Raw genomic sequence first — 13830 nt, forward strand, 5'->3', positions numbered from 1 at the left:
TCCCCATATTAATGAAATCACAGAACTAGATGTGTTATTATATGTGTTCGTATAGAAAAGTGAACTCTATTAGGCTGGCCTCCAAAGTCAGGGTAGTCAGATGTGTAATTAAAATGACCTTGCTTGACCCAGAGAAGAGATTAAAAAATATATTTCCTTCCTTCTTTGCAGAAGTAGAGGACTATGGATGTGGAACATTACATATTTTGTTAGACTCAGACTTAGTCTGGCCCAATTGCTTTGTTGTCTCATTCTCCTTTAGTCTTTGTTCAAAGAGGTGGGTCACTGGGTAGGGAAGGAGGGAAGGGTGCACTTGGAAATGAAGTCAGATAATCAAAAGCAATCAATGATGTGTAAAAACAGGTTTGGTTTGTTTGTTTTAAGAAAAAGAAGTTGGGGTTCTAGTGGCACAGTAGATAGAACACTGACCCTTCAATCAGAAAGGCCTGAGTTCAAATTTGACTTCAAATACTTACTAACTGAATGACTCTGGACAAGTCACTTAACCCCGATTGCCTCAAGATAAAAAAAAACAAATTAGAGTTTTAAAACTAAAGAGGAGCTACATTTAAACTTACTTCATACAACTAAAGGATTTTGGAGCTAAGAAGGACCTCTTCATTTATCTAGTCTAGTCTCATTTCAATCCATAATCTCATTGCTGAATTATTGTATAGAATCAGAGATTTAGGACTCAAAGGGGCTTCATGAAGTCCAAGCCCCTCATTTTCACATGAGGAAACTGAGGTCAAGAGATGTTTAATAATTTCATATCAAGAATCAACATTTGAACCCAGGGCCAAAGCCTATACCATTTTTCACTGTTGCTGTTCACATGTTTTTTATTCTTTGTGACCTCATTTAGAGTTTTCTTGGCAGAGATACTATATTAGTTTTATCATTTTCTTCTTCACTCATTTTACAAATGAGGAAACTGAGGTAACAGGGTGAAGTGACTTTCCCCCGGGCTCACACATCTAGGAAGTGTCTGAGTCTGGATTTGAACTCAGGAAGGTGAGTCAGGTCCATTTTCCACCATATTGCTTTTGCTGCAGTCTCTTGCCTACTGGTGATGGGTTCCTGACTCCGCCTCTTAGCATCCTAGAAGAAGACCATTCTACCGACCCATCCCCGAAGCAGGGTAGTCATCACCTCTACACACCCATGGCTACAGGAGGACCTTGTTTCATTCATTTCCCCATCAGTCCTGCCACATTCAGCAGCACCCTTTAGACAACATGCCCATTTTGTTATGCTGATCTTTGTGCTCAATAGGTACCAATTAACCAACTGCAGAGGTTGGGATTCTGACAGCATCTTTCTCATCTTCTCTCCCCAAGACTCAAAAGGGGGCGGGTATCTTGTCACATTTTTTTCTATTACTGTATTAGATGAAACCATTCTTCAGTGTACTGTCTGTATACTATCAAATATTTATTTAGAGCTCCTCAAATACAGAAAACTACAAAATTGATTTATGGTTATTTGAACTGTCTTTCAGGGCTGCAGACAAATTACAGAGGGTATATGACTTGTCTGCCTTCCATCAGATGACCCTGAAAGAAATGATGAGCCTCGTTTTGTTTGAAGTAAAATAGATACATTATCAAGTCTTAGGGTTTGGAGGGCTCCCCTCCCCACATTGATTCCTTTTCTGGTTTGTTGAGGGCTTAAGTGATTATCATTAAGTCTCAGTTATAAATTCCAGGAAAAAAAACCCCAACAAAAACCCTTCACCTCTCTCAAAACAATAGACCCGGCTCCATATTAAAATATTCAACTTGCTCTTCCAAGGCCTATGAAATATTTAAGTTTCCTAACTCCTCTCTCCTCTAGCAACTCTGAAATACCACTTTTGCACGTATGAATGTGGCAACAGAATTGTGTAAATGTCAAAATGAATTTCTTTCCACTCTCATTTTCAAGTTCCCAGTGGAAAGCGCCCAGGGCTCCCTGCCACGTTCACAAATCCCCCAAATTAAACCTAGATGGCAAACCTAGGCCAGAAATCCAGGCCCTTCTGTTTCCTTGATCAAGTAGGGAAATGGAAATTCAATTTCACTCAACAAACATTTATATAGCACCTACTGTGTGCCAGACTTCAGGTTAGAAGTTCCAAAGATGAAAAAGAAATCATTGTCTGATATTGAGGAGCTTCTGTAGGGGTACCCAATAAACATGGCTAAAGTAAGCTAGATAGAAGATAATTTGGAGAGGGCTAGAGAATTAACTTGATTCAAGATGAATAAAAATCCACTTACAATTGTTGATCTGGAGAAAAAGATTTATTACCATGTTTGTTGGGATCTATCCTAGGGAATATGAAAAACTTCATTTATTAGATTTTTCTTCTTTTCATCTAAGTTTTCTATTGTACTCATAAAAATGCATCCATTACTTCTTCCCTCCTCTTAGTTATTGTCCTTCTTAGCCTTATTCTGGATTATTGTGAATGTCTTCCAACAGGTCTTCCCACATCTGAGCACCCCAACCATGGTCAAACCAACCACCCTAATATATGGGTATAGTCCTGCTATTCCCCTGTTGCCTATTGAAAAGGCTCAACTCCTCTGTGGGGGCATTCAGGGCCAGCCCCAATCTGCCATTACCATCCCTTTGCTGTTCTTTGTGGTTCTCCTCCTCCTTTACTCTACCTGTTCTAGGAAATACACCTAACTCACCAACTTTCAGAGGCATCCCATCCTTGCTTCCTTTTTTTTTCTTATGTTCTCTCTCCTGTTGATTAACACCTTCCTCATATTCTTTTCTCTGTTCCCTGCCACAAATGACTAAATTCCTCTAGTATCATCAATGCTGCAAATTCTTCTCCCTCCAAAAATGATTTTTTTTCTTAACCTCCAATCAATAATGACCTTCTTTCCTTTGGATTTCACACATTTCTTTCTTTATTTTAAAATTTTTCATTTCTTAGGTACTTAAGGAAATAATCATCTATTAAGCACCTCCTGCATATCAAATACCATTCTAAACATTTTGCAAACATTATCTCATTTGATTCTCTGGAGGGAAGATAGTATTATTTTCCCCATTTTACAGTTGAGAGAATTGAGGCAGACAGAAGTAAAGAGACTTGCCCAGGATCTCTCAGCTAATAAATGTGTGAGACTGGGTTGTACAGTCTATAATCTAATTTCTTGTGTTTGTGATATCTTCCCACTTTAGACCTGAAGCTTCCAGAGGGCAGAGACTGTCTTATCCATGATGCTGTAATCTTTATGTCTTCAGAGCATTTTACAGTTATTCCACAATTTCCCTCATTAAACTCTGAGCTCCTGCAGAATAGGGACTGTCTTCAGTCTTCCTTTGTATCCCCGAACCTCAGGAAGTCTGAGTCAAGTAGCAGATACTTAATAAAAGTTTATTGACTGACTTACAACTACAATGCTCTGTATATAGTTAGCATTTAAAAATATATATATATATGTATATATTATATATATATGTGTGAATTAAATTGGCATCTTACAATAATCTCTAAGTTTGTTGGAATCTTATTTTATTTTTCAACCAATCAAGTTTTTTTAGGGGGCTTAATATCATATATGACTAAAATTGTGCTAGGTAGAAGAAAAATAGTTCCTGTCCTCAAGGAGCTTACAATCTAAAAGAAGGAACCAGTAAGTATATAAACAGGCACATGTGATGTATAGAGTAGGGGGAGGTAACCATTGAGAGGGAACTACTAGGAGTAATCTTTGGGTGAAGTCTTATAGGAAGCCAATTTATCCAATTGGACAGAGAACATTCCAGGAACAGCCAAGTACCTTGAGTACCAAGACTCAAAATGGAAGATAGAGTGTTGGATGTGATGAACAGAAGGCAGATCAGTAGAATGGAATCGTGTAGTAGTAGAATGGAGAAAAGTAATTCATATGAAGACCTCAAAGTTGGAAAGATTGAGGTTGGGTTGCTACTCTTCCATTCTTTCTCCTCTTGTGATATTCTTCAAAAATTTTCTTAAATTCTCTGCTCATGTGTGTGTGATATATGTAAGGACGTGTGTCTGCATGAGTGTGAATGGCTTTCATTATCCTTTGGTTCTCTTCCATTCAGAAATCATAGGTGGCTTCTTTGTCTAGGCACACATGTCCCTGGTGAAATCTTTTCCACCATTTTTTGAGGGTATCATTGTTATGACAAGCTATAGCCTACTTACACTCACTGTGCACCATTCCATCTCCCTGGGGTTCTCTAAATCAGTGTTTGGAATATTACAAATACTAAATAAATGGTTGTTGACTTTTTCTAATTGCAATTCCTCCAGAATTTCCTTCCTGTGTTGCCATATATAAGCTTATGGGGACATTGTTGGTGCTAAGGAATGTTTTGTTTGGTGGTGGGGCAGGGATGGGTTAGAAGTATTTGGGGATCTTTGAAAACCCTGCCCAGTCTCCAAACTAAAATCCAATTGGATCTCCTATTACCAATCAAGAAAGGATATTTGGAGGAGGATATATTGAGGTTCAAACAACTTCCTTAGAAATGACATTTTGATATTTATAAATTCAGGGAATTCTTGCAATAACTATGCCAGATACTCTGAGGTCTAATCAAATGACCTAGAAATGAAATATTCTCATAGAGCAAAGTCACTAGCTGCAAGACCTTGGGTGAATTATTTAACTTCTCTGTGACTTTAGAACCTTCTCTGTTAAGTTGTGGTGATACCTGCGTCCTGCCTGTCCTCTGACTTTTCAGGGTGGTGGGAACATATGAGAAGATCAAATGGGTGGAAGCCTGTTATGTTGAAGAGGCCAGAGGTGGAGGCAGGAGGTGATTTTTGCAGAAGAAAGTCATCTCTTGGGCTTGACTTTGGCTTGTAGTCAAAGGCTCCATATTCCAAAGGAATGTTCTACAAAGTGTACACTATCGAAATGAAAGCTTTTGTCAAAACATTCTTTTCAGAGATCTAAGAAACAGTTCAATTCCAAATGGTATATTTTAAGGTCAAATGTAAATCCCAAAGAAAATTACTGAGCATTAGAATGTTCATTTTAGCAAGGTTTTTGCAATTGTTTCATGGGGATCTTTCAGGTCACCATAGATATCCCCACCTGGGGTGGTCTATGTGAAATATTTTTGGATTCAAGGGAATGACTTGAAGATTTTTGCCTGGTTATTTTAAATTTCTTCAGATTTCTAAAAGATGGCCATCCTGTGCTCTTAAGCACTGACTGGGTAGTATGATGGAGTACTAGACTTCAAACCTGGAAGGTCTGTGTTCAAGTTATACCTCAGCTGTGTGGCCCAGGAAATCACTGAACTTCTCTTTGCCTCATTTCCCCAAAAGATATAATGAACCCGGTCTTCTCAAGGTTGTTATGATATAGTTTGTACAGGAAGCTTTTCAATCTTTAAAATTATTAAAAAATGCTAGATACTATCATTATTGTTATTGTGTGGGTGAGTGGGTGCATCATTGAGACTTCAGCAAAAGCTTTATGTCTTCAGAGGATAAAAGACAGAGTTTGAAAGGTTAATGACAAAAGGCTTTGGATTCAAAATGGACATCCCTCTTCTCTGAATGGTGGGAGATTGGAATACTTTGATGTCATATGAAGAAATCAGAAAGACAATGGAAGCTTCTGTGGCATAGACTGCATTAATACTAGTCACTCATCAAAATTAGATTTTGAAAGGTGTATGGGAGGTGAAAATGACTGATCTGAAGCTTATTTCCTTAGGAAAATAGAATGGCTTATGGAAAGGGAGTTCCTTTTGAGCAAGGAGGAATTTGATGATAGATGCCAGTTTTGTCTCAGAGCTCATGTTCTGAGAGGGTCAGTGAGAAGATGCCTCCAAAGATCCTAAGTGATGGGACATTGCTTTGGCTGAGAAAGATTTCATTTATTCATTTGTTAAAAAAACAATTTTGCGTTCTCCCGCTCTCGGCCCCCTCGGCGGCGGCCGCCCCCCCCGCCCCGCGAGCGGCTGCGCCCATTGGGCAGTCAGGGAGCGGCGGCAGCCAATCAGAGGCGCCTCCCCGCCCCCGGTCCCTGGGAAGGATGGCTGCCCGGCAAGCACGGGCCTCTTGGGTGGGATTCCGTGACCTTCAAGGACGTGGCCGTGGACTTCACCTGGGAGGAGTGGGGGCATCTGGGCCCCGCCCAGAAGGAGCTGTACCGGGAGGTGATGCTGGAGAACTCCCGCAACCTGCCGCGCCTGGGCCTTGCAGTTTCCAAACTGGATGTGCTCTGTCAGCTGGAGCAAAGCGGAGCCCCTTGGTGGCCAGACAGTGGGGTCCCTGGAGGCAGCTATACACATCATTATACAGATGAGGAACTTAGGCAAACATGGTGAAGTGACCTGCCCAGAGTGACACTCTTATTAAGTGAGGGCAGATTTAGGCTTCACAGGAAGATTGGGACACTGGGCTTGAAGTCAAAGAACTGTCCCATCCACTCACACAGGATGGTCTCTATGTCTCTAAATTGAGAGATTCCTGGGAATATGATGCTAGATTCAAGAGACGGCTGAGCCAAGAGGAGAGACATTCTGAACAAGTAAAAGTCATCCAAATGAAAATTCCCAATCAAGGAAGAGGAAATGTATGTAATAAATATGGGAGACGCTTTACTGTAGAACCAGTCCTTTTTCCACATCAGAGAGCATTGATTGAAAAAAGTCTCCGTGAGTATGACATGCAGAAAAGCTTTAGACTGTATTCAGAGCTAAGAAAATTTAATAATATATGTTCAAAGAAGATCTTTCCTGTGTATGATAAATGTGGAAAATCCTTCAATTATAATTTAGAACTTATCAAAAAACGTGAAATACATATTGGAGAGAAAACTTATGAATGTAATGAATGTGGCAAGACTTTCCGTCAGAGTACAGGACTTATTCAGCATCATAGAATTCATACAGGAGAAAAACCTTATAAATGTAATGAATGTGGGAAGGCCTTCCGTCAGAGCTCAGGCCTTATTCAACATCATAGAATTCATACTGGAGAAAAACCTTATAAGTGCAGTGAATGTGGGAAGGCCTTCTGCCTAAACTCAGGCCTTACTCAACATCAGAAAATTCATTCTGGAGAGAAACCTTATGAATGTCATGAATGTGGAAAGACTTTCCTCCGGAATACTGAATTAACTGAACACCAAATAACTCATACTGGAGAAAAACCTCATGAATGTAATGATTGCAGGAAGGCCTTTTGTCAGAGGGCAGAACTTAGTCACCATCATAAAATTCATACTGGAGAGAAGCCTTATAAATGCAAAGAATGTGGGAAGGCCTTTCGCCAGATTACATACCTTTCTCAGCATCACAAAATTCATACTGGAGAGAAACCTTACAAATGCAATCAGTGTGGGAAGACCTTCCGCTATAGCTCACATCTTACTCGACATTGTAAAACTCATACAGGGGAGAAACCATATGAATGTTATGAATGTGGGAAAGCCTTCCACAGGAATTCTCACTTTATTTGACATCAGAGAATTCATACTGGAGAGAAACCTTATGAATGTAGTGAGTGTGGGAAGGCCTTTCGTTGGAGCATAGGACTTAGTCGACATCAGAGAGCTCATAGTGGAGAGAAAACTTATTGATTTAAAGGACTTGGCAAAGTTTTCCATAGTTCATGCCTTATTCAGGAATAAGGATTCATACTGGAGGGAATTCTTATGAATGTAATTGGTATGAGAATGCATTTTCTCATACCACAGAGCTTATTAAACATCAGATAATTTCCCTTTCTCATAAAATAAAATTTGGTAAATGTCAAAAAAAAATTTTAAGCAGCTACTATGTGTTAGCACTTTGTTCATTGGTGAAGATACAAAAAGAGACAGAAGATAGTCTTCACCCTCAAGAAGCTTTTGATGATTTGTGTTGCTCCACCTAATAAGAGAACAGTACCACCTAGGAGCCCAACAACTGGCTGATGTTGCCACTGGTGAAAAAGCAAGTCCAAGAGACCAGTGAATCAACTTATCCACCAGAGATGCCCCACCCTGAGTGGAAACCAGGAGTCAAAATCAATATGGATTGGTATTCACTGACTGCCCACTCAAGTCTAGTAGCAGCAGAGCCAGTGGGGAGCCACACCTCACCCCAGGAGGAAGAAGCCCCGATGAGCTGCAAGTATAGCAGAGACAACCAACAGAACTAGTTTACCATGGAAGGAGATGTAGTAAACTTCTTGAGAACCCCCAGGAGAGAAGAAGGACATTAAAGCATTACAGTTCTGTAGGGTGAGTTGCCTTGTTCATGTGTTCTTCACTACCCTTCCCTTATTATGGGAAAATACGTCTGATATTGGAGGTCTGTGTCTATCAGCTGATTATGAAAGAGAAGCACACTGGTGGGGACTTAGGAGTTAATATTTAGGAAAAGAACTAGAGTGCTGGGATTGGGAACAACCAATTTTCTTAGAATGTGACCTGCCAGAGGCAGTGTGGGTTAGGTCCAAGGGGATATTACACCATTATTATCACTCAATTCAGTTTGAATATCTATCTATCTATCTATCTATCTATCTATCTATCTATCTATCTATCATCTATATATGTATATATACATATATACATATATACATATATATTAGTTGGGTTTTTTTTTAATGAAGTACCTCTATAATGTTGCCAGACCCTTTTCTAGGGGACACAAAAAATGGTTGCAAGAATTAATGACCTATGCACAAAGATACTATTTTGTTTTGTTTTGTTTGATTTTAACATGACCTCATATTTCCTTGGTAAACATAACAAATACTGTTTGAAAGTCCTTCTGTAACTGCAGCTTCATATCTACTACACAGTTTATTGTCTTTGAGAGAGGTGCTATGATTTTTCCAGTGATACAATATTTATCTCTCATACCACATTGCTGCTAAAGATAATATAGAAATATATGCACAGACATCTTTTTGCATGTAGCCATGCCTCCATGTATGAAGGCATGTATATCTATCAACCAATCAAGATTTGGGGGGGGGAATAGATGGAGTAAGAGCAACTAGTGGGCTTAGGAATGCACCTTGAAAGAGGCAGCTGACCTAAAGAGAGCTTCATGCACAGGAGAGATGGAGAAACAGGGATCATGAGCATCAAGCTCACCCATTTCATGTTGAACATGTATAACCTATATAAGATTACTGCTGTCAAGGCGGGGGGAGAAAAGGAGGGAGGGAGAAAAATGCGGAACTCAAAATCTTACTACAAATGAATGTTGAAAACTCTCTTTGCATGTAATTGGAATAATAAATTTAAACAAAATAATATCACCCATTTCTCTGCCACAAAAAGTATTTGAAGGCAGATAATGTGAAATCAATCTTGTGCAATAGGTTAAAACCTGATTGTAAAGAGCTTCAAAGGACAGGGGAGTTTTATGTTATCTTGGGAGAAACCGGAAGCCACAGAAGCCTTTGAAGTGAGAGAATGATGTGATCCAGCCTCTATTTTATCATCTCTGTGGAGGATGGCTTAGAAGGCTGCCTCTATAGACACCAATAGAGAGGCTATTGAAGTAGTCCAGGTGACAGGTGATGAGGTGGCAGATGTTCCAGATGTGGTGGCTGGAGAATGCTCATTGACTAAAATCTCAAGAGATCAGTTACCCAAGGAGTTGGCTTTACCCTTATTTCTAACATTGCTGTTTTGTAGATGTTTTCTCATCTCTCTCTGTGAGACTTTATATTGCTTAAGTGAAAGGATTATTCCTTCCTAGGAAAGATTGGAGAGAACAGGATGAATTTGAGAGATGTTAATGAGTTAGAATCAATATGAGACCAAGATCTAATTAATAGCTAGTTTGTTAATTAACTAAAATGCATTTATTGAGCTCTTTGTGCTGAGCCCTGTGTATATAGATAGATATAGATATATTATATCTATGTGTATGTATAGATAGATATAGATATGGATATGGGTATGGGTATGGATATGGATATGGATATGGATATGGATATGGATATGGATATGGATATGGATATGGATAGAGAGACAGAGATAGAGACAGAGACAGAGATAGAGACAGAGACAGAGACAGAGACAGAGATATTTGCGGGGGGGGGGGGTCAAGACATTACCTTGTTCTCTAGAAGCTTCCAGACCAAGTTAAGAGAGAAAACTAGGACCTAAAACAAGGCTTCTTTTCTTCAAGTCATCAATGGCCCATTGGAAGTTATGGCTTGCAAGTCACCTAGAAGTTCAAAGGATGGGGAGATGAGGGAGACCTAGAACAAGGGACTGGAGGACTGTGAGGGGGCTGTGGAAGCAGCAGCCCTTGAACTTGGTCTTTGCAGAATTACATAAGAATTCTAATGATAATTATGTAAGAATTCTAATGACAAATGTAATGCAGAATTATAATGGGTAGAAGGGAGTTCCAGTCAAATGAAACCTAAGGGCATGGATGTTGCATTAAGCCTGGGGTGTCTGTAGGACAGAGAGTGAGCTCTTTGGGCTATCTCAGAGGATGCCTATGGGAGAGTAGTGCGAGAGACATAGATGAGAGGGATAGCAGGCCTCAGAAGCCCAGCAGATGGTGTAAAAGAAGAAAATGAGCGCTGGAAGTTTCTGAGGAGAGGCATGATGAGAGAGAAACAGTGGTGAAGGATGATGCTTCTGCCAGAGGTGTGGACAGAATATTGGTGCTCGGTCCAAAGGTGTTAGGACATGGTCTCCTGCTGATACTTGTTGGGTTCTTTTGGATTCTTATAATCCCTCATAAATTCTAAAAGTTTTCTTTATTTACCAGTTATAATGCTGCAAGGGTTTGCAAAACTCTTTACCAATAGGATCTTATCTTCTCACAACCCTGGGAGGCAGGTTCTACCATTGTCCCCATTTTATAGGTGGAGAAGCTTAAGTAGACAGGGATTAAATGACTTGCCCAGGGCCACATAGCTAGTAAGTATCTGAAGCTGAATTTGAATTCAGGTCTTTTGGTCTCCAAGGTCTCCAAATTCAGAATTTTCTCCATGTACCACCAGCTGCTCTAGTAGGGGTAAAGGAAAAGTAGTTAAAGAAACCCCACTGCATGCCAGTGATGACTAGATATTTTATCAATATTATCTCATTTGATCCTTATAACAAACCAATGAGGTTAAGAAAACTGAAGCAAGCAGTGTTTAAGTGACTTGTCCAGGGTCAAAAGACAAGTAAGTATCTGAAGCTGTATTTGAGCTCAGTCTTTCTGACTCTAAGCCCAACACTTCATCTCTGGAACAAAGATCCTAAAATCATTGGTTTATAGCTGAAATGGAACTTAGGGGATGACTAGTCCAGCTTCTAGTTTTTACAGATTAAGAAACTGAGATCCACAGAAGTAAAATGATAGCCAGGATGTGTCCAAGGAGTCTTCCTGACTCTAAGTCCAAAGTTTTATCCACCAAACTGAATCATGATGCCATCTTTGATGACGAGAAGCATATAGAAAATCCTAAGTACCAATTTGCCCCAATTCTCCAAAAGTAATGCCATGAGCCCTAGAATGACTCAGTAAGTTGAAAACTTGGAAGGTCAACTCAAGGGAATTATACCTTTGCCCAGTTGTTGGCTGAATACTCTAGGAGGCCAAGTATCTTCTGTACCTAGTACAAGGTGGCAGGGTTTAGGGTTGGGATCTTATAAAAAAAACAGTGATGATTGCCCAGAAGAAGCCCATCTGTTCATCCATCCTAAACCTACGCACTCAGTACCCAAGTGACACTAGCACCTGCTCAAGGGAAGGGAACCAGGAGCAAAGGCAGCTTGGAACTTCCTCTGAAATACTTAGAATTGTCCCATTTAGAGCTTGGGGGCTGTTTAAATGGACTAATCAATTCAGCCATGGGTCCAGGATGTTTGTCTCTGATTATCATTTTGTTAACTTGTTGAAAACAGATCAAAGGGAGTTGGGCATTATATGATTATCTCAACTCTCAAGTTTGCCCTAGTCCTAATGCTTTATTATTTACTGTCTTTCTTGTCTACTCATTCAAAACCCAGGTTGCCTTTTGAAGTAGGAACTGTTTAACTTTTGTCTTTGTTTTCCTGGTGTCTAGCATTTCAGCCTCATTCATCATCATCATCATCATCATCATCATCATCATCATCATCATCATCATCACCATCATCAAGTCAACATTTATAGAGCACTTTTAATGTTTACCATTTACTGAGTCCTTCACATATTATCTCAATTGATTCTTGTGAACTCTGTGAGGTAGACATCATAATTATCTCCATTTTATAGGTGAGAAAATAGTCGGATTGAAGGTTAAGTGACTTGCCCAGGGTCACACAGTTAAATATCAGAGGAAAGATTTGAATTGAAGAGGCATTGCAAAACTCCAATGAGAGATTCTATGTAAGCCTTTTTATTAAAATATGAGCTATGATTAACAGAGCTGACTCCCAATAGTCCACCAAGCAGCAGGCACTTTATTAAAGTCTTACTGTATACCCAAGCTTTTAAACTATTTTCAAACATTTGTTGTCCTTTAGTCATTTTCTAACTTTATTCACAACAGAACTAAATGTACTTTGGGTCTCAAGAGTGAATTTGCTAGTCAGAAAAGACTAAATGATTCCATTAAAGTCAACCTGGAGGGAGATGAATGGAAAACCCTTCCATTCTGCTCTAAGATGACCTCTTGTATTCCATAAGCATCCCTTTAAAGAAAAAAAAATTTCCTGCAAAGTTTTAAAACTTATAAGCTTCATAAGCTGAAAAAAAAACCCTTAGAATTTGAAAAATTAATCTTGCCCTCCATAATACTCAACTGTGCCCTGGATTCAGTTCAAAACCTATTTATGAAGCTTATTATATGTTTGGCTCTCTGTTAGATACTAGTTGAATAAAAACAAAATAAATTAATCTCTGCCTTCAAAGAGCTTACATTCTACAAGAGTGGAGATAAATAAATTAAAAATATACACAAAATTATACTAAAGTAGCATCTGTTCAGTTAGATAACAAATTAAAGTTTTTGATTAATTAGATGTTTTCTGATTTTCCTTGGCCCGCAGTTGTAGTCATTTTTCCTGTGTTCTAAATCAGGACAAGAAGATGGGCTAGAAAAATGTAAAGGCTTCACTTAATGACTCTAATCTAAAGAGTTCTCATTTGGGGAACATCTCCTTTGCTTCTTTATCTTTGCATTCTTTTAACACAGAAATCCCAGGGCTGGGAAGGAAAAAGAAGTAAAAAAAAAAATAGACTTGGACTTGTTCCTCCAAATTGCTGCCCACTTTGTGAAGGAGTCTTCCTGGGAAGGTGTCATCGGTGTTGGAAATGTGGCCCACTCATAGCTGTCCAACAGTTGCCCAGCTGGGAGGGGGGTAGACCTTTTTCATATTGAAGGCAGCTTGCTCGGGGAACTGCTTTATCATTTTAATTGCTTTTTTTTCAGAGTCCGAATACCTGCCACTGAACAGTGTGCATCTTAAAAGATCTGTGCTAAGAAATTTGCCATAAGATCTATTTAAAGCTCTGGTACATGATACATCAGAAGTTTCTAGAAAGAGTTTTTGATGAAGACAGCCCTGAGTGGTTAGTGTGATGAAGGTCTGGCTTATTCAACTGATGCAACCCCTCCAGGTAGAGCTTACTGGAGAGTTCACCTCCTAAATGTTGGGATAGCCCGTAAGGGAAGCAGAGTAAAATGCCAGGGGACATTTTTGTAACTGGTTCCAGTTGGCTTGACACAGGGTAAATGAGAAACTCCTCCATTAGCTAAGGAGGCATTTATAAAGAGAACCCCAGCTGGCTTTCTCCATCCTCCTTTGCCTGTCTTTGTTTCATTGGTTGACTACCCTCATGGTAGCTGGACAGAACTATAGTGTAAAGGGAGAGGTGAGAAAGGTCCAGATT

The 13830-nt window shown here is 39.5% G+C and overlaps 1 protein-coding gene and 1 pseudogene across 4 annotated transcripts in view; both read left to right on the top strand.

Moving 5' to 3' along the window:
• The window catches only part of FHIT (fragile histidine triad diadenosine triphosphatase), an 896014-nt gene that overhangs the window by 111698 nt on the left and 770486 nt on the right, over positions 1 to 13830 (top strand). The gene's annotated exons all lie outside the window — the stretch shown is intronic.
• LOC141496356 (uncharacterized) lies at positions 6027 to 10042 on the top strand (annotated as a pseudogene).

This window comes from Macrotis lagotis, chromosome 8 (assembly GCF_037893015.1).
Source record: "Macrotis lagotis isolate mMagLag1 chromosome 8, bilby.v1.9.chrom.fasta, whole genome shotgun sequence".
Lineage (NCBI taxonomy): Eukaryota > Metazoa > Chordata > Mammalia > Peramelemorphia > Peramelidae > Macrotis > Macrotis lagotis.